The following is a 22442-nucleotide window of genomic DNA, read 5'->3' as shown; positions in this document are numbered from 1 at the left end:
TATATATATATATATATACACCGAAGAGCCATTACATTATGATCACCCCCCATCTATAACAATAGGCTCGGCCAGGTTTTGATGGTTTCTCGCCCAGGAACAATGTTTTCATGGGACACATTAGGTCCCATGATCCTCATAGAACAATCCCTGACGTCTGTAAGCTACTTGAACATATAGTTACAGAATGAACAATGGTTAGAAGGGCAAAACAGAAATTTTACCGGCTTAGTAGGCCAAAACAGCCACATGTCAGTCAATTTGTGAATTTGGGGGAGGGAATTAGAGCTTGCCTCTAAAGAGGCACCCTGGTTCAAATCCCAGCTGTTGCTGTTCGATGCAAATTGCTCACTAGGTTCGCAATGACCACAGTACTGACAAAAAATACCCTCAGAGATAGACGGATCATGGGTTAGAATACCCTTTCCGTTGGGCTAACTGAGGAGTTTTTGTGGTTTGTGTGGTAGAGTCCCCTTGTCATCAATCAAACCATGGGAGGTTTTCGTGGTTTTCCTTCCCATGTAACGTAAATGCGGGTTAGTTCCATCAAAAAATCCTTGACGACGAAAAATTTGTCCCAATGCTTGGTCCAAGAATTCTCGTGGGCTGTTCAATGACGGTTATAAAATCAAATCTAAAGGAATAAGAAAGTGCAGTTCACCCGGTAATCAACGTCACTGACCAACACCCAGTTTATGCCAAAAAGAATCCTTGCACTATTTAGGGCAAATGATGGTTCCACATTGAATAGGGTGGTGGTCATAGTAATTTATTGGTCCTCCGGGTAGAATTCTTAAGAATGGCCAAACTAGCAAAAGTTCAGTAAATATCTCGTATGCTTCCGTAAATTCTGGAAAATATCTGCAAAATTTTTCTTTCTGTTTAGAAAAAATATAATAACTGTCTCGGTAGAAGATTAAATTTTAGTGGAATTCCCTTTTCTGTTTAATTTGATAAAAAATTTGATTTCTGACAGTCCTGATTTATTTTAGATAGTTATGTAGGTATTTTATTTACGTCACACTAGAGCTGCACAACAGACTATAGGCGATGGTCTGGGACTTTCCCTGCGGATGATCTGCAGACATACCATCACAATTTTGATCCGCTGCAGAGAAGATGGTTTCTCCGATACGGTAGTCCGACGACATGAGCGTGAAGTTGAGCTGTTTACGGTAGAACAATTAAAAGAGGACCCCGATTCTGCACCCTCTCGGTCCCTACGCAGGCTGATTAAAGTGGACAACAACCAGCTTACTGAACGCAGCCAGCGATGCTTGACTTCGGTATTCTTCGGTCTTTACGATCTGTCCACATCGAGACAGAATTATTTTAGATTCGCTTTTTTACATTTATAATTTTATGTTTCGTCCTTAGCTTTGAATTTGAGAACAAAATATGACATTTAATTTCCTTTTGAGAATAAAAAAATTTAATTAAAATATTTTACGCATGATTATTAATTGCCAATACAAGCATTTATTTTACATGTATTGTTTTAATATTGATTTAAATTTTTATTTCTTCTTGTTTCCCATCAGCAAAATATGCAGATGGATCAAAACTAATTTCTAGTGGTAAAATGAAAATATCAGAAAGAAATATTTTAAACTAAACGTTAAAATTTTGATAAATCATTTTAAATCATCCATTTAAAGATAATAAACTTTGAAACAATTAATCAAAAAGTTCATAACTAGAATATTGCAAAATATTAAAACAAATTTTTATTCTGTTTTTTTTTTCCTTCAAGTTTTGCTACCTTCAACCCTATAATACTTATATTAGAACAAATTTTAGGTTATAAATTTTATTATTTACGGTTCGATATTAATCATAAATATTTTGTAGTTTATTTTAATAATGATATCTAGCTTAGCAGGCTGTATATATTTCAACACTTCCTTTGGTTTACTTTGGTTTACCAATTATGATACCACATTGAGAAAAAAGTGCGGTCAAAATTACCAGAGTAAATTTTTAAAACTATCCAGTGATACCAAACTTGGTCCCAACGCCTGGTTGCGGGGAAGGGAGAACTATGAAATCTTAAATATGAAGCTGTATTGTTTCCCAAATTTCCGATTCTCAAAAAAAGAAGGAAAAAAAAAACGTTTTTGAATTGTATTTTTACGAATTTCGCTTCACAGATGGCGCTGCAAAAGAAGAAAAAACAAAGATACTAACTGTTTTAAATAGTGTAACTCGAGGCCCATCAGATAGAAAATAAAAATAAGTAAAACCAAAAACGTTTTGGTATTTTTTACGAAAAATATTTTCAGGTTGTCGGTTTTTATCTTCTTAATCTGAGGGTCTCGAGATTCGTCAATTATAAACAACTTGTACCCAATTTAATTTTTCTCGGTTACAATGTCATGCGTGAAGCAAAATGTATTAGCCAACAAGTCAAAAAAGGCAATTTTTTCTGGTGAATTCGAATCTGCAATAAAAAATAAGGTTTCATTTGAACGATTTCAGAGTTGTCTTCACCCCACCGTGGGAGAGGTGGGGAGTAAAAGATCGAGTTTGGTATCAATGGATTGTTTTTAAAAAAATATTGAAGGTGTCTAGTTTCACTTTTCAATGATACGTATTTTACAACCTGTATGCATTAAGTAAATAAAAAACAATATTCATATAAGAGTTTGGTAGAATTAATGTAATCAGAAAAATATTTATAAATTTAGTGATTGATAACTGTTCATTCTATAAAACAGTTCTATTTGCATATATANAGTAGAAATATATAAGTTGGAAAAATTTTGTTTACTTATGAACATGACAATGATACTCTACTGCCAAGCAACATAGGCTTTAAGCAAATGAAAACAACATTTATTTAAAAAAAAGGATTTGGCAGCAATTAAAAAAATATATATATAATCAGAAAAACATTAATTATTTCAATGATTTATAACTGATAATTCTATAAAACATTTCTTTTTGACAGGAAAAAGGTACAAGATATATATTATAATGGAATTCAATTCACATACGGGCATTTAAAAAAAGTTTCAAATAGATTCAATTCATTTTTTATAACGCCAGAACTTAAAAGTTCTTTCCTGGAAAGATAAAAAAATAAAAAGCAGATAGGAAGTTTTAAAAAAAGTTTTTTTTTATGAAAGATATTTTTTTCCCTGTTTTCTGGATATAAACGATGTTTCTTTTAAGCTCGATAAGTGCCTTTGTTTCTGCCAATATGAAAGAGAATGTTATATGCTGGTAGTTGTGACAGATATCATAAAAATCTCGACTTGGTGCCTATCAGGAAAAAAAACGAGGAAACGGGATAAAAATCGAACGATATTAAATTTTCCTCTTTCAAGTGGGAAAGCTACAAATCATAGATAAGAGGTTGCCAGATTCACTTGTAAGAAAATGCAAGAATTGTTTGGGAAATATTTTCGATACTTATTTCCCGATTTCCGGAGCGGGTTATTTTTTTAAGCTTTGTATTAATACTTTATTCTACTTTGTTGACTTGCATTGATCTACAAAACGAAATATAGTTCAACTTTAATAACTTTTTTTGGCATAAGTATTATCGATGTAACTAAACTACATAATATTATCGCATCGGTAAATGATTGCATCGGATATGATTGTGCATCAACAATATATTGTATGTTTAAAAATAATAGTTTTTTTTCTTCCAAACCAAAAAAAAAAAATTATGGTACAATACTTTAATAGCAATTTTACCTTTTCATAATTCAATAAAAGCATTTTTTATTGATCTGTCAAAATTGAATATAATACGAACAATTTATTTAGATTGGCGTGCTTATTATGCTAGGAAAATTGCCACTACTGCTATTTTTGTAAGCCAGTTTTTATAAAGCTACATTGGTATCCACCCTCTCAAGCTTTATAAAAGTGGTGTTTAGATACATAAAAATTGCAATATCAGACCATCTACAACTGTCCCTGATGGAAAATTGTTGTCAGTTTTCCTTTTCTTGAAATAAAAGAATTCGAGAATAAAAGTGAAATCAAATACTATAAATCATCGTACAATTAGTAAGAATAGACGCTTGTTAAACATTAATGCTAAGTAAAAAAAGAAAAAAAAAACAATTTAAATGGCCCAATTGTTTATAATCACTCAAACTTTTCGTGACAATACAGAGATAGCCTGAATGATTCTTCACATTTCAAAAGGCTGTTTATTAATAGTAATAATTTTTTAATTACAGTGCTTCAGTGTTTTTACTGTAATTAATATTGTGAAAATCACGGTATAGAAATGTGTTCCGGTAAAAAGTACCGGCAGCCTGAGAGCCGGAACTTTTTACTGTAACTTTATCTGAAGTTTTTCAGAGTGCAGGAACTCAATGCAGAAACACATAATTGATGCTTTGACAGTGATTTGAGCAAACATGCTATTGAAACCAATGATGGAACTGGTTACTAATTATGACTGAAGCTGTATTGGCTTAGGGGATAGAGTGCTGGCCTCCTAAAGAGGTGTTCTGGGTTCGATTCCAGCGATAACTGGTCGATTCGAATTCCGCACCCGGCTCGCTCCGACCACAGTGCTGACGTAAAATATCCTCAGTGGTTGACGGATGATGGATTAGAGTCCCCTTGCCATCGGGATAACAGTGGAAGGTTTTCGCGGTTTTCCTTTCCATGTAATGCAAATGCGGGCCAGTTTGATCAAAAAGTCCTCCACGAAGACAAATTTTACCCAATACTTGATTCATGAATTCTTTTGCCTTCTACATTGGGTTCAAAATTACATGGCTACGGAGTTGAACATTAGTAGCCATAAACCCTAAATTGGGTCGGCTGTTCAACAACGATTATAAAATCACTAGGACTGGTCTATATATTGAAATTTTAGGTGTTGCAGACAATTGGTAAAATTGTAAATCGTTCCATGTATCACCCGTCCTCCTACGCCGCATACTTGTAAATTACCGTCTTTTGAAACTGGAGGACTGATTTAGACTACCCTGCTATTAGTTGGTAAAATTAGTAATACCATAATAATAACATTGTTTATAAGATACTATAATACCAAAATATTTGATGACAGTTGTATCGTAAACAAAATAAATATTTGTGTAGTACAAAAGCAAAATTGAATAATGTTTAAAAAAATAAAATACTTTTTTCTGGCTTCTGTTAATGGGTATACAGGGTGTTCTATAATTACCACCGTTAATATATTTTTTTTAAATACTTGCCAAAAATAAAGAAAGAAACGGATTCATAAGAAAACACATAGTGATTTCTTAAATAAGGAAATTTCTTTTTAAAATTTGATGCATTGCTTGATTAGAAGAACAAATTTAGTTTGATTACAGAAAAGAGTATAAGGACGTGAAATGTATTAAAAAAACTATTCGATTTTATGGGGCTATAACAGTCGTTCTGATATTTTGGCAATCACTTCCGACATACCTATAGCGGTTTCGCTTTTTTTCATTCAAATATTAATTCGTGACTCCTAATGAAATGTTAATTAGAAGCAGTATTGGTAAAAGCATAGTATAAGTTACACATTTCCAGTGTCATGAGATTTTACTACGCGATTTTAAAAAATGTCATCATGCCAAAATGATGCCTTGACGCTTGTCACCCACCTGTTGACAATGCCGAAATGACACGTTTTAACGATAGTCGCTAGAAATAGGCGTAGGCAAAAGCATAGAAAATCGTGATCTGAAAATGGAAAATGAATAAACATGTCGTGAAAAAGAGCATATAAATAATAGATGAATAATCATAACGTGAAATTCATAAGCATTCATGAATTACAGATATTGAAAAATTATACAAATAGCAAAATTAGAAAAGAAAATATGAATTAGCAAATTAGGCTTAACAATAAAATCACACCACGAGTTTAGAAATGCAAATTTAAAATGGCTGAAAAGCAATAACTTAGTTAATCTTGTTAAATCTACAACTACAGATTGGAAATTTCATTGCTTTCCCAAACATCGTCAATGTCGCCAAATCCACCTCGAAATGTTCATTAGGATTAAGCCTCAGTATTTACAAAACGTCCAGTACATTTAAGAAAATGTTATTATTAATGTAATATAATTACATTTCGAAATAGCTATTTTTACAGCTGTGTTGAAACTTTTATCTTATCTGAAGAATGAAAATAATAAAGAAATATTTATTAAAAAAAGGAAAAATTTATTAGTTTTCGAAAGATATATCCATATTCATCTTGCAAACGGTATAAAATTAAATATAATAATCTTTAAAAAAAAACTAAACTAGAATTCTATCAAGGGATAAAATTATACAATTGGGTATACTATAGCCTACGTCACAGGTTGTGTTATTCCTACTAAATTTAACCCATGCACGGCATTTTCTGCGAGCCTAACTTCAAGCCACAAATAAACAAACGAAGTGTTTGATCGTTTAAATAGCTGCTCGCCAGATTTTATTGCATTATAAAGAAAAGTAATTGATATTCGATTTTTGATTAATAATTGATTTATGTGGATAGTGGCATGTATGTGGATAGTGGTATAGAATTTAGCATTGCGTCATGGTAAATGCTATTCCTACTAAGTGGAAGTAGTTGTGTTTTTTTAATATTATACCCAATTAAAATAATCGATATGAAAATACCAAATAATAATTATGCTTGCGTTAACCATGCTTTTTAAAGAAACAATTTACAGTTATGTAATTGAAGAAAAAATAAACGGTGAAATTTAAAAACAATAACAGAAATATATGCAATGAAGGGAGAAAAAATTAATAACTCAAACATACATATCCTAAAATGCTCGTTAATAACTAGATTCGATATATTGAAATGTGTTTTGCGCGTAAAAGAGACACTGTCTTTAAAACTATTCCGATTTTTTAATTAATAAATAGTTTTGGACAATATTTTAAAACTTTATATAAAAGGGAGTAACTCAATTCCAAAAATCACGGATGTGTGGTTCTATGCTTATATTTCTTTACTCACCGAATTTTCCAGAGGAACAGAAGATTCCTTTCTCTACCCCGGGATTTCTCCTCCCCTCCCCTCTCTTGCCACTCCAGACTCTTCCATTTTTAAAAGCTTAAAACTTCAAACCGGGTAAAGAAAAGAAAACGAAAGAAAGAAAATTCTCGAACCGGATAAAAATAAAAGGGAGTAAGTGGTTGACTTGAAAGGTTTCGAAGAAAATTTCAAGTCCTCACTCTTAGCACAATCGTATTCAGAAAGCACTTTGGGCTCCACGCCTTTTAAAAAATGCAGCCCAACACACAAAAATTCAAATAAACGTGATTTGATTTTAAAATGTTCCGGCGCGAAAAATACTCTTTGGACTTTTTTTGTTGTTCCTTTTGTATTTCTTTTATATTTCCTGTCTCCCACTGTGAAGTTGACTGTAATACATACAATAGATGAACTGGATGCAAGAACGGCCCCCGCGCCGATGCATTTATTACACCAGGACCAAAATGGGAATGGTCTCCTGAGAGACGAACTTCTAAAGTTACAAAGTCTACAGAACAGCGCCACAGCGGGCTTTATTAACATTTAATGTATATTGAACTTCACCAGACTGGTTGAATTTTTATTTGTTTTGCTGCTAAACAGGATATCTTAATTTGGAACGAAAACAGGATTGAATTAAAGTTTTCGTTTAATATTAGTTCTCGAAAATTTTTTTAAAGCAGTTTATTTTTTGTTTAGTCTTAAAGAAATTCGAAGATTAGAATTGTAAAAAGGCTGTAAATTGCTTTTGAAACTAAATTTTTATTTTTTATACTAATACTGTTATTAGTATTAATGTTTTATATTGTTAGTCTCCGAGAAAGCTACTGACTGATATGAAGGTACTTGTGGGAAAGACAATTAGACAATGCCAACCTTCATCTATCAAAAGGTACCTCGATATTGAATCAAGCTAGCATGTGTTATATAGTAGTGAATTGTTGTTTAATAATCGTTATAGTAGTTACGCCACATACTTGCTAAAATCTTGCAAAAATTTAGATACATACTGATCTTATCTTACAATTCACACCTGAAGCTTTTCTAACTTTTTCAAATCCTCTAAATTATAATTGCTTACTTGCTAGCTTGGCACAGGAATAGGATGATACCAATCAAAGAAATCATTAGTTCAGCGATTGTCTTAAAATTTACACCTGCTGTTTACTTCCTCAGACCACCTTGATTGTAATTATTTACATAGTAGTTTAGTTTGAGAGCAATATGATATCAGTTCAAGAAGTCGTAAGTTCAGCAATTGTCATAAAATTCACATCTGAAGCATACTTCCTCAGATCTACTTGATTGTGATTGCTTGCTCGGTAGTTCGGTTTGGGAAAAGGATGATGCCTGTCCAAAAGAAAGTTCAACAATTGTCTAAAAATTCACACCTGTAGCTTACTTACTTCAAACACCTTGGTTGTCATTATTTACTTAAAAGTAAGAATCGAGATCAAGAGGATACTGGTCCATGAAGTCGTAAGTTCAGCGATTGTCTTACAAACCATACCTGCAGCTTACTTTCCCCTTGATTGTAATTATTTACTTGATAGTTTAGTTATAAAACAAGATTATAGTCACATGAACTAGTAAGTTAAGCCATTGTCTGTTTTTCGAGCGAACATTGCCATTTAAAACGTTTAATTCTCTCGATCAGAGATTGGTAAGTTATAGGCTAGTATTCCCCATGCTTGCGAAGTGCGAGTTGGGAGAGGCTCATCTACTTTAGTTCGCCTCGTACCAGACATGTTTTGTAACGGGCCTTTAGAAATAATATGCATTTTTCGCAACAGGTATGTTTCATGCAGCGTATGCAAAATAGCTAAAATATAAAATATAAACAATCTAACTCTTAGAAGCGTCATGTCTACATTTCTGCTCTCTGCTCAATAAGTTTCAGTTACAATAAACCAAGTTTTTAGCTTTTTCGCTTCACTCCTTTTACACTCTAAGAATTTCCTTTTAATTTTCCCTTTCTTTCGTTTCATTCCTTATACAAATTCATTACAATCGTAGCTCTTTCGGCAATAAATCAACAGCCATCTTTTTTCTAATAATGTCATTTTTTATGCCAAACATTTCGTTAGTATTATTTCCAGATAAATTCCATAAAAAGATTCCAGTGTATTCTCAAGGTTACATGACAATACAAAAGGACACCTAATTGCCCAATTGGAAATAATCTTCATACTTATCTCTTATTAAAGTGCTCCTATTAACCGCTATTCTGAACAATTTGAAAATGCTGATTGCCAATATATTACTTTGGACCTTTCACTTTAAAACCCATTTTATATCGACAAAAAAGTATTTTCATAAAACACAGTTTAATTATCAGTATTTTTCATGGAAATTTCTTGCAGGGGTACATTAATTACACATTTTCAAGCCTCAATATTAAAGAACACCTTAGATAAAGGAAGTAATTTTAGTTTGTATGAATTATATATGTGTATTATATCCTGAACTAGATATTAAATGTAGTAAATCTCATGTAACTTAATATCCCTATTTTTAAGCTAATGCTATGCTCCTGAATTCTCTAGATATAGCAAATAGTTTGAGTGAAATAGAGATGTATATCCCAGAGGCTAAATTATATCATTGACGGGAATAAATCTATCAATTGTCGTAAATTTTTGGTTCTGAATGGCAACTAGTTGTTGGCCTTGTTTCTATTGGGTGATTCGTATTCCTGTCTCAATAGCAATGTATAACTATTGGTTGCATCTGCAACTGTAACTGTAAAAATAAAAATTAAAGTTGTAGAATAAATAATTAAATCCGATTCGTATAAGTAACAGTAGATAATTATATATAAGCACTAATTTTTATCCATTATTTAATAGAATAAATCTTATTTACGTACTATTCATTAAATGACTATATCAAAGAGATTGATAAACTAGTTTTAATAAATAACTAGGAGGCTCCGCCCCCTGCTCGCTAACGCTCGCCAACCCCCGAGAATTGCTACGCAATCCTATGTGGTTCACGCCGTGAACCATGGCTCGCTGCGCTCGCTCGCCAATGAACACAATGTTCTAGCACAAAGACATAATATATTATCATCAAAGACATAGTATTTTATCATCAAAGACATAGTATTGTACTTATGTAGAAGAATTCTACCAATGTTCTTATTGGCTTTTAAAAAAGTATATTAGCTATTTAGATTGTACATGGTGAAAAAATCAAAACATTAGCTAAATAAGAAACATATTAGCAAAATAAATTATCAAATATTGCTTCACTAATATTCTGCATTTTAAAGCGTGAAAATTCAATGCATAAATAAACGCGAAATATAAAAAAATTCAATGCATTCAATACAAACACTTAAACGTTTTTTAGACGTTTAGGTAGCTCCCAGTAGAAAAATATCAATTCAACAGCGGCCTTTTAAAGCATTCTCACTTCAATTAATTAATTAATTCCTAATTGAGTTTAAATTAAATATTGTCATGTTTTTAGTGCATGAATCTGAATTGAACAACCTGATAATGCTCACTCTGGTTATTGTTATCTGGTTGCTCACTACGTGCTCTTGCGCGCCGAATCCAATCAATTAAAAATGAAAACTGTTGCCCGCGCGAGAAAAGAAATATCATCGGTTTCATTGATACATACATACATACGTATTAGCGTTTTATATAATATAGATATTTAATAACTGATAACAACTAGAAAGCAGACGTAAGACGTAACTGCGATTTTTTTAAATCTCGCTAAGCAAGTGTTTGAAATCTCGCCAAACTAGGTTTCCGAAAGATATTTCGGGGAGATTATTTTGAACGTTATTTATTATTATTATTATTATATTTATTATGATCGTTATTTTTATTTTCATTTTATTCTGATCACTTGCTGTTAAAATCATCGTTATTGCTGCATTTTTAACCGTTATTTCATTTAATACCGTTATTTTTTGTGGTGTACCGGTTGAAAATGTTAAAGTTACTTTTTATTCCATTAAAAAATAATTTAATAAATTTGTAATAATTTAAATTTTCTTTAATTTGTAAAAAGCAACGTTGATCCCATTAATGATAGCTAACTCGGCGAGATTTCAAAAAGTCACCAAGAGGTGAGCTGTACTAGGATTTTACCGATTATTGTTATTGAATCTTTCTTTATTTCTTAACTTTTAAGTACAGAATTAAATCTGTATTTGCTTCGTTTGATCTATTTTATAAGTAAAATTAATTTTTTTTAAATGTTGTTTCCACTCTTTACAATTTTCAGGTTTTCCGCTAATTAGTTCGTAAAATTAAAGCCCTAGTCGTTGCATCAAAAAGTCTATCCGAAATCAACGACATTCTTGGTGAAGTACTTTTAAACTAAAAATAAAAGGAAAAGATGTAGAATAGATAATTGAATCTAATTCACATAAGTAACGATAAGAAATTATGTATAAGAAATTATATATGAGTAATGATTTTTGTCCACCATTTAATATAAAATAAACGTATTCTTATTTACGTATTATTCATAGGATGACTACATCAAAGTCATCAATAAGCTAGTGTTAATAAGTCATATTTAAGAATAGATAACAGATTATTCCACAACTAGTTTATCCTTATTAAATTTTTTCTCCATTACTTCAATTTTAAGTACACCATTAAATCTGTATTTACTTCGTTTGATCCATTTTAGAAATAAAAATAATTTTTTTTTTACAAATGCTGTATCCACATTTTACCATCTTTCGTTTGACCAATAATTGGTTCGTGAAGTTACAGTACAAGTCTTTGCATCGAAAGGTCTATCCGAAATCAACGGCATTCTTGGCGAAGCATACTTTCAAACTAAAAATAAAAGGAAAAGATGTAGAATAGATAATTGAATCTAATTCACATAAGTAACGATAAGAAATTATGTATAAGAAATTATATATGAGTAATGATTTTTGTCCACCATTTAATATAAAATAAACGTATTCTTATTTACGTATTATTCATAGGATGACTACATCAAAGTCATCAATAAGCTAGTGTTAATAAGTCATATTTAAGAATAGATAACAGATTATTCCACAACTAGTTTATCCTTATTAAATTTTCTTCCACTACTTCAATTTTAAGTACACCATTAAATCTGTATTTACTTCGTTTGATCTATTTTAGAAATAAAAATCATTTTTTTTTACAAATGCTGTATCCACTTTTTACCATCTTTCGGTAGACCGATAATTGCTTCGTGAAGTTACAGCGCAAGTCGTTGCATCGAAAGGTCTATCCGAAATAGTTGGCATTCTTGCTGAAGTACTTTGAAACTAAAAATAAAAGGAAAAGATGTAGAATAGATTATAGAATCTAATTCACATAAGTAATAGTATGAAATTTTACATAAGTATTAATTTTTATCCGCCATTTAATATAAATAAAAGTATTCTTATTTACGTATTATTCATCAGATGACTACATCATAGATAAACTGGTGTTAATAAATCATACTTAAGAATAGATAACAAATTATACCCCAACTAGTTTATTATTATTGAATTTTTCTCCTTTAATTCAATTTTAAGTACACCATTAAATCTGTATTTACTTCGTTTGATCTATTTCAGAAATAAAAAAACATTTTTTTTTTTACAAATGCTGTATCCACTTTTTACCATCTTTCGGTTGACCGATAATTGGTTCGTGAAGTTACAGCACAAGTCGTTGCATCGAAAGGTCTATCCGAAATCGTTGGCATTCCTGCCGAAGTGCTTTCTAACTAAAAAATAAAAAAGGGAAAGACATAGAAAAGATAAGGGAATTGAATTCTTTTAATACCTTGTTTTGTCGAGGTACCTATTTTTTTTTAACTTTATAGAGTAAATGGGACCCTCTAAAGACTTAGAATGTGGTTATGTATTGTCCGCTGTTGAAAGTAAAGAACTGGAAAAAAAGGGGAAGTAATCGATGTTTTTATTTTATTTTTTTACGTTTGCTCTGAAGATGTACGTTAACGTTGTTTGCTCACGTATATTGCCTACCGGGGAAAAGATACTGTAAGCAATACATGTAAAATTGTGGGGTTTGATTCTTTGTTCTTTTAGGTCATTTTCTAAAGAAAAAGCGGCTTTTTTTTAACTTTTGAAAAACTTTTCCATTGAAAATACCTTTATTACGTATCTCGTTGTATTTATATTGTTAAAAGATTTAAGAAGCATCTTAAAGTATATTATTGGAAAATAAAGATGTTAGAGTTTTTACAGTGATTTATTTTATATTTGTCTGGAAATTAGAGGAGATTTTCTTTTGTATATCGTCTTTTGTTTTACTTTGTTGAAAGAATATGTTTTCGAACAGTTTATTTTAAATTAACGATGTTGTATAATCCAATATTTTAAGTATTTTCACAACACATAATTTCATGGTAATATAATCGTTGTTTTAAAATGCCCAGGAGAATTAGTAGAGCTGCTGTTCAACACAAAATAATAAATATTCAATTTTAGTGTAAAAATCAAGTAGTATAAAAATTTTTTTTTAATATTTATAAAGGATTTTTAATAGTATTTGTAAAAATTTATTTTGTTACTATTCTCCTTTTCTGTAATAAATTAGTGCTTTTGAATATTTCAATCAATGGTCCCTTACTCAATTTGATCCCTTAATGAGCCTTCATCAAATTTGCATCATCCTAGATTAATGCTAAATAGGTGAGAAAAAGATCTTGTTGGCAATGTAGTAAAAAGGCATATTTTGTCCAAAAGTGTAGATTTTTACATCTAACTTTAGCTCAGTACAATTTCCATATAGGTACTTTACATGTTTGCGGAACTGCCACTGAATAACACTATAGAGAATAATCTTAATGCAAAAAAAAAATGTTTACATTGCTCTAACATTTAATTATAAAGTAAAGTTTCAAAATAAAAATAAAATTTATATTAACTTTTTTTACTTTTCATGGAAGTAAAATTGGCAACCAACGAAAGAGTGACTAGTGAAGATATAGTAAATAGATTCAACATAGCTTTAAGCAGTTCCGTTATCTATACATCTATACATAATAATAAACGCGGCTGTGCGTGTGTGTGTCTGTAATCACAATATATCGCCCCAGAAGCCTCGCCCAGGCACGAAACTCGGCACATAATTGTGTTTTGACATAATGAAGAAGTATTTTTTTTCTTTTTCAAAAATTTGGATTAGTTTTTTAGTTATCAGTCATTTTGTAAGAAAATCTATGCTTTTTCGTCTTCAAAGAGCCATATTCAAAAAACTATTAAAAAATGCATATACTTTTCCCCACTCTTATAAATGTATGCTAATGCGAACCTTACAATTGAAATATTAATTTTCGACAACTTAAACCAATAATATACGAAGGAATTAATAATTTAATTGTAAAGTTCGCATTAGTTTACATTTATTAAAGTGGAGAAAAGTTTAACTTTTGTATTAAAAATGTGGCAACATATTCGATACGTAAATAGAACGCTTCGCTTTGATATATTTGTCGCTGTTCATAATTGTTATAATAAGTTTTTCTTCTTCTTTCCACGCTCTATTTTTTTTTTTTTAAGCGAAGACGATAATTTTTGTAGCGATATTGTAGTACTTTGTACAACTAAAAATTCTTTTCACAACACTTTAAAAATATTTACTTTATTTTCTTTATATATACAGAGAACAGTCGGCAAAGAATTCGATTAGGTTGAAAAACATTTCGCTAAAAAGGAACGAATTCCAAAAGAAAAAATAAACAACTTAAAGAATAAAAATGCTGATGCCAGCCAATTTTTTGAAAGTTAACTTAGAAATAACAAACCAAACGATGTTAAATAACAAACCAAACGATGTTAACAAAATGACGTAGAAAGCGCAACTAGATCAAAATTATACAAGCACAACTAGATCAAATTATAATACCTGAGTGCTTGACGTAACAGATATAGAAATAGAATTTGATACCATAAAAAATTATATAGAAATAGAAATTGATACCATAAAAAATTTATTCGTTTTCGTGTTCTTTTCATGTATTTAGCATTTTAGTTTTTTTTTTCTTAAGCGTTGTAGCTATATAATTTCAAACATCCTCAAGAGCTATAACACATCTGCAGCAGAACTGGATATGAAGACAAAATTGCTGGACAGGAACACTTTAATTGTCCACTAATCTTCAGATTTCCTGCTATGTTTTAAAAAACTTTATTTGTGGAAACCTTTAGCGTGGCGGACAGATGGCCACCTTAGGCGGCTAGTTCCTAATAAATTCTGAAAAAATAAAATATGACAAATTCAACTAAAATTAGAATGTTAAATCTGTCCTACTATATGGATCTGAGACATGACACTGAAATAAAAATGTATTTTTTAACAACTGTTTGAGAAGAATCTTGAGTAAAAAGTGATTCCAAAATATGTGTAATGCAGAAATCCGTAGAAAAGTAAAACGGAAACCGATTGATCTGGAAATTAAAAATATATAAATGGCAATGGATAGGTCATGTTCTACGTGAACCTGAAAAAATGAAAATAAAACAAGTTTTTATTTTTTAATTGGTACCCTCATGGCAATAGGAAAAGAGGAAGGCCTAAAAATTCTTGACGCAGGACGATTGTAAACGAATTGAAAACAACAGGAAGGATATGGAGAGAGTAAAAATATCTGACTTCAAATAGAATGAGTTGGAAAGTTCCTATGCTCCAAGAGCAAGTAATGTTACTAACTTTAAACTTAACGAAGTTCAAGTTAAAAGAAACTTACTTTTGAAAGTTGTTGTACTACCATGTTGCTACTATATATTTAATGCTAGTTTTGTAAAATTGGATAAAAAAGTAGAATAAAAAAAAATGAATTATCCACCTTTATTGAAAGATTCATAAACGCGCCATTTCTTAAATTATTCTTCCGGCAACAAAATAGCTCTAAAAGTTTTAAACTGTTACTTTCGTCGTTATACAAATAAATAATACGAAAGAAAAAATTCGAAATCATTTTTCAGGTATTTGTTTGTCGCATGCTTTTTAAATAAATTATCCACATATTTTTGTAAAATTCAATTAAAATCCATTAAAAAAAATATTTTCATGTACGCTTAAGTGATTTAAAAAAAATTCCGAAAGAAATTAAACAGTGGAAATTTTTTTTATGTTCAATATTTAAAAAGTAAGCAAAAACTTTCACGCAAATTATATCCTCTCAATATAAAAAACAGAAAATCAAAATGAAGTTACTTTTTCTAAAATAAAAGATATTTCGTTTTTATTTGAATTTTAATTATTTGTTTTTTGAAAAATGAAAATAAATAATTGAAACTGGGTTGTATTTTTTTCCCTTAAAAAAATAACTTTCTGACTGATTAACATCATTAAAAGAATTAATTTTAAGATTCATAATTTACATTTGTCACCGATTTAATTTAGCTTAAGATTTAAGTTTTTTGAAAAGCGTGTTGCTACCACTTAAAAAAATGAAATCAAACATTTTGCTTTTCTTTATAAAAATAAACTAAGAATTATTTGACTTTTTACGTAAACTTTAGTCTCTGATGATTTTTTAACGTTTCAAATTTATTACAGAAATATATTTTAAAATAAAATTTCTCACTTTTCGTTTTTCCTCGAAGTTTTTATTTTATTTTTATGTTTTCTTTTTTAAGAAATTTTAATAAATGGTGAAAGTGAATTTTCATGAGCAGAATTTTACTCTTCAGTAACTTTTTTCTATAAATATTTTTAATATTTATATAAATATTTTTGTATGATTATATCTAACTAGTGGGCTGCGCCCCCTGCCCGCTAACGCTCGCCAATCCCCGAAAATTGCTACGCAATCTTATATAGTTTGCTTCGCAAACCAAGCGAGCTTCGCTCGCTTCTAACTTAGGTACATTGCAAATGCTCAAAATTTAAATAATTCAAAACAATCATTCAAATCCATATAAAAACTTTTTTTTTAAAAATTTTTTAGTAAATACTTTTTTTTTAGTAAATACTAAGTCATTAAAATAAATTTGAATTCAAATAAATGACATCTAATTCGCTAAGCCTATTAGAAATGTGCTATTGTATAATTCGTGATATAAATCAAAAATCGTCAAATAAATTCGTAATATATAAATTCGTGAAAAAAAGCGCTTTCGACAAAATACTAAAATAGAGATCGATCGACAAAGACTACTCACTTCTGCCTAGCTTAATAGTATGAGATTGCCGCAGCTGATACTCTCTGGTTATTTCAGTTTCCGTTCTCAAGAGCGCTATATGTTGAGCCACCTCAACTAGATTTGGCATGTGACATTTTAGTGGCAATCATTGGTCGATTCGCCGTGTAAGAGAAATGGTAACGTAAACAATACAAAGCAAACGTTGCCACCGGCGGAAAAGAAATACAGCCAAAGTTTGGGAGCCACGTAAGAGAATTTTATATATTTGATTTGATAAGTATGAACGAGCTTAAAAACCTATTATATAAATATTCTTATACACTTTCGTAAAATTATTTACATAAATGTTTTGCGTTTATAAAATTGGTTTTAATGCATAATTAAATGTTTCATGTATACAAGATAATACAAAATTGATTTTATTATACAAGTTAATCAAACAAAAGAACAGAAGCTGATGAACCAATTAAATGAAGTATATCTTTATACTCGTTTGAAGCTATGGTTTGTTTTTCAAATAATAGAACATTTCCTAACATTAAAATTTGGAAAAGGATTTTAAAAGGTAATTAAAATAAAATATCATGGAGGTGTGGGGGATCGAACCCCAGGCCTTTCACATGCAAAGCGAACGCTCTACCACTGAGCTACACCCCCACGCTTATGCGTGCTTTCTTAAACATTCATGCAATATGAAATACACCAAAAATATGATTAATTCATAAGAAAAGAGCCACCTGCTATTCATAAACACAGCGAATAACACAGCTACGTAACAAAACCATAACATGAAAAGAAATCATTGATTTAAGAAAAGACTGCTCTACGCTTTCTAAAACTAGTTATGATTTTAGTTAAAAACAAAAGAAAATACTCTATTATTCCAACTTTATGATTTAATGATGAAAAAAAAACTCGTCATGACCATACGTGTTTAAAGCTAGAAAGTCAAGGATTGCGTGCAGATTGATGAACTGTAAGAAACTTTTTTATTGAAAGTTGACTTAATAGTATTTTTTGAAGCTCTTTTGCCAGGCAAAATAAAAAACTACAGTATAATTGCCTTATACTGGACGCGAAGCTATAATTTTTAACTATAAAATTAATCTTGCTGTAAAGTATTGTATGGGCTTTTGAATGGACAAACAATTAAGGCTGTATATTTTAAGGCTGTTTTTCGAATGCTTCATCGCTAAATGAAATATGGTGCTCTTTGCAAATAATAATCCATTTTTATAGCTCATGTGAATAGTTATTAAAAATTATTTTTCGTAAATTATTTTTGGGTAATTGGGCTTTATGAGCGGGTGCAATGTTTTTTGAAATGCTTAATTAAGTTAAAAATATGACTAAAAGCACATTAAGTGAAATTAACATTAAGGGGTCCAAAATTTGAATCGCTCTCCTGACCAAACTATGGGGACCATATTTCCCAGATCACGGCTACCCTCTATATTAAGAATCCAAATATGCAATACGAAATATATGTTTATTCATAGAAAGTGCCCTTTTTCGACCTATTTTGCAACTTAATTAATAGTTAGCACTAAATAATTAGCATATTTGAAGTCACCCCCAGATTGAAATTTAGTGAGTGAAAATCCTGTCATTGGAACGAAAGTTATTCAGGGTGATATCTTTTTTTTTGCACACTGTACTTTCGAAAATTAAAAAAAGAGAAATAGTTCTCATTGATAAATTTACATTTTAGGAGTGTAGGTTCTAGAAAAAAAGTCAAAAATAAAATAAATAAAAGTACAAGTTTAAAGCAAAATGAATATTTCTGAGGAAAGTAATATTATACCATTTCTTAATGTGTTATAATAGTTATCATCTCTCCACATTCGGAAACGATTTGAAACATAGACAAATTGTATCGTAAGCAAAATATATCAGTCGGCAAAAACGATTAAATATGTTCAATGATTCTTGTGCAATGCAATCAGTAAACAAGCTCGTAACTTCTGAAATATTTTAAAATCAAAACTACAGAACAGAACCCGTTATCCGGAAATCAGAAAACCGGAAAACCGAAAAACCGGAACAAAATTCGATTAGTTTTCCCGCCATTTTTAAAAAAATATTTTTTTTTTTCCTCATAAGAATTTAGGATTTTTCGTTCTTCTTTTTAAGATTATTTTTAATTTTTTTTTTCGTTGGGTTTAACTATAAAAAAATGGCATTTTGTAGCTATTCAAAAAACCGGAAAAATCAGTTATCCGATATATCGATGGTCCCGATCGTTCCGGATAATCGGTTCCCTACTGTACTTTTTTTCAAATATGATCAAAGAGTAACTAAAGGGTAATTATTAAACTCACTATAAGATTCCATGCAAAATCTTAAATATTAGGTGATACTATACAGCTTTATTATTTTACATGGTCTAAACCGGTTTGAACTTGTTTACGTTCGTGTATCAATTGGTTAAATAAGGCGAGATATAACATAAATTCGTCGATTGGACAAATTGGATGATATATCATATAAATATAGAATATTTATTATATCAGGTAGTACGGAACCCGTTATCCGGAAATCAGGAAACCGGAAAACCAAAAAACCGGAACGAAATTCAATACATTTTCCCGCCATTTAAAAAAAAATTTTTTTTTTTCCTCATAAGATTTCAGGATTTTTCGTTCTTTTTTGAAAGATGTTTACCTTACCATCATTTCGGAAATAATCATTAGTGTATTACTTCATCGTTTTTTCTTCTCTTTAAGATTTCTAAATATTTTTTTTTTCAGTTGTGTTTAACAATTTAAAAAAACGGCTTTTTGTAGCGATTCAGAAAACCGGAAAAATCAGTTATCCGGAATAGCGATGGTCCCGATCATTCCGGATAATCGGTTCCCTACTGTATTATATTATTATATTGTAATAATTAGATGAAAATATTAGGCTCACTGTAGTTATTTAATAATTACATGTTTTGCACGAGTTTATAGGCAAGACTTTTATATTTAAACATACATGTAATGGGTTTTTATACAGGAGATTTTTATAAACTTCCTATTTGTATTTATTTTCAATATATTGCATTACAATATTAACCAATTGATACACGAACGTAAACAAGTGCAAACCGGTTTCGGTCTTGTAAAAACAATAAGGCTGTATAGTATCACCTGATAATTATGATTTTACATAGAATCTTATAGTGCGACTAATAATTTGGCCAGGGACAGCAAATAAGCACCATAATGAAGTAAACCACATATTTACCCTCTCAAATGATTCTATTTATAAATTTTGGTGTTGGGGGACACTAATTATTCTTTAATCTTTCATAAAATAATAACTCCTTTGTTCTAACATCAATTTTTAAAATTAATAAAACCTGATAAAAAACTAAGTAAATATAAAAGGCATAGATAGCCCATTTTCGTTAATTTTTCTCCCGGTGTTATTACAAAGCATCATTCACACTAAAATAAAGGACCTGCTAATTTGCAACCCCCGCCCCCATAACATGGTGCTATCATGATTCTCAAAGTAATTTGCGTAACATAATTAAGACAAAAATTTGTACGTTTAGAAGTTTTAAAATTTAGGCATCATTAAAACTAAAATGTAGTTGTAAATTATTATGTGAACAGCGTAAATAATAAATTTTTATCGCTATTTTTTTTAATAAATGTTTTGTGATTCTTGAATAAATGTGTCTTAAAGGAGCAATTTGTTACGTACAAATTTATTTTCAAAAATTGAAAGAGGGGAATGAACTTGGATGGCGGAAAAAAAGAGCGTTTAGTGATATCCTTCTCATTAAAGAAAGTGCAGGTGGTTCTAAGCGTAGGAGATTTACATATCACGTTAATCCATGGTACGTCTATATCCATTTGGCATATGAGTAAAAACAGAACGGGTTCTTTTGACAGCAAAGACAGCTGTTGGCGAAAAAACAACGTAGATATTCAATAACAAACTCTAAATCTGTCTTCGCCAAAACGTTCTATTCTGCGAGCTGGAACGTGATTTTTCACACCTGCCTACTCTAATACCGGAAGAAGATCAAAATACTTCGCGGTCTTTCTTTCTTTCTTTTCTGTCTTCAGAATGTTTTTAATGTTGAGACATGATTAATTATATTTGACATATCTTTGTAAGTAATATAGATGCTTGTAATTTATAAAAATAATGCATCACACACCGTAAAGTGGATATTGTTTACAGAACATTCATAAGAAATATTTTAAGTTATGACTGCTAATATTTCTTCTCATTTAAAACAAATAAAATCAAGCATTTCATTAATTTAAGATTGTTTTTTTTCCCCTATTTTTTTGCTATCTATTTTCTGTTTTATGCTTTTTGTAATTCAGTTCATTACTCCTAATTAAGGCGAATGATAACATAGAGCCAAAGACATCATATGGAAAACCTTGATGTTGGTTTATTATTATAGAACTTAATTAGTAAAATTATAAATAAATTAATAAGTAAATTTTAATAAGTAAATTTTTATAAAATAATTATTTTACGTAAGAATTACATTTTTTTTTTAAAATCTTCTTTACATTATTTAGGAGTAATTTGAGTATAAAATGTGAAAAGTTACATAAAACTTTTTTATTTTATGAAAATAATGGGTATCAAAGAGAGGGAGAAATTTATACATATTAATATTTTAGAAATACATGTTAATATGTTAAAATTCAAAGAAAAATATGCGAAATTCTTAAATTTAGAAGTAGATGTGACTCATGTTATTTCGTATTGCGTCTGTGCCTGTTTCAATGTTCAAGTTTAAATACAATTCTCTTTCTGTTACCCAAGGATGTTGCTAAAAAACTTGATTAGTTGTTTACGAGAATTATGGCATTAAAGTATATTACTAGAAAACTAAATGCAAATAAAATTGCAAATTCAGGTTTTCTAAGATATACCTGAACTATTTGTAAAAATTTAAAGGTGTGTACAGACTACCGAGGTGCGTACTTGTAACCATGGAACATGAGTGGGTTTCAAAGTTTGAGTGGTTTAATATTGTCTTGAATACATATCAACTAAAATGATTTTTTGTTAAAACAATTTGAAGAAATCAGTTTCTTAAATTATCATTTAAAATATAATTAAATAAATTTTTTGTTTCATTGCCTAGTATTTCTGCGCTTTCCCAAAAGATATGAAACAAAGTTTTTCAAAAATCAGCAATATTGGGTTTGGGTTAAGGGACTTGACTTAGCAATTAATGATTGTAGGCTGTTTATAACTGTATGTTAACACATATTTTTTTAATAAATTATCTACGTATAAATTTCTTTTATTTGGTAATATAAATTAAGTTGTATTTTATATTCTCAGTAAAGAACATTAAAATTTTCTTGAAGAGACTCCGTTTCAATG

The 22442-nt window shown here is 30.0% G+C and overlaps 1 protein-coding gene and 1 non-coding gene across 2 annotated transcripts in view; one reads left to right on the top strand and one right to left on the bottom strand.

Moving 5' to 3' along the window:
• The window catches only part of LOC107437680 (polycystin-1-like protein 1), a 584482-nt gene that overhangs the window by 216743 nt on the left and 345297 nt on the right, over nt 1-22442 (top strand). The window lies entirely within an intron of this gene.
• On the bottom strand, nt 17676-17747 carry TRNAA-UGC (transfer RNA alanine (anticodon UGC)). The gene has a single exon. It is a non-coding gene; the product is annotated as a tRNA-Ala (tRNA).

The sequence above is a fragment of the Parasteatoda tepidariorum genome, chromosome 10, assembly GCF_043381705.1.
Source record: "Parasteatoda tepidariorum isolate YZ-2023 chromosome 10, CAS_Ptep_4.0, whole genome shotgun sequence".
Classification (NCBI taxonomy): Eukaryota; Metazoa; Arthropoda; class Arachnida; order Araneae; family Theridiidae; genus Parasteatoda; species Parasteatoda tepidariorum.
Note: the sequence above shows the minus strand (reverse complement) of the source record. Positions and strands in the feature narration are given on the sequence as shown.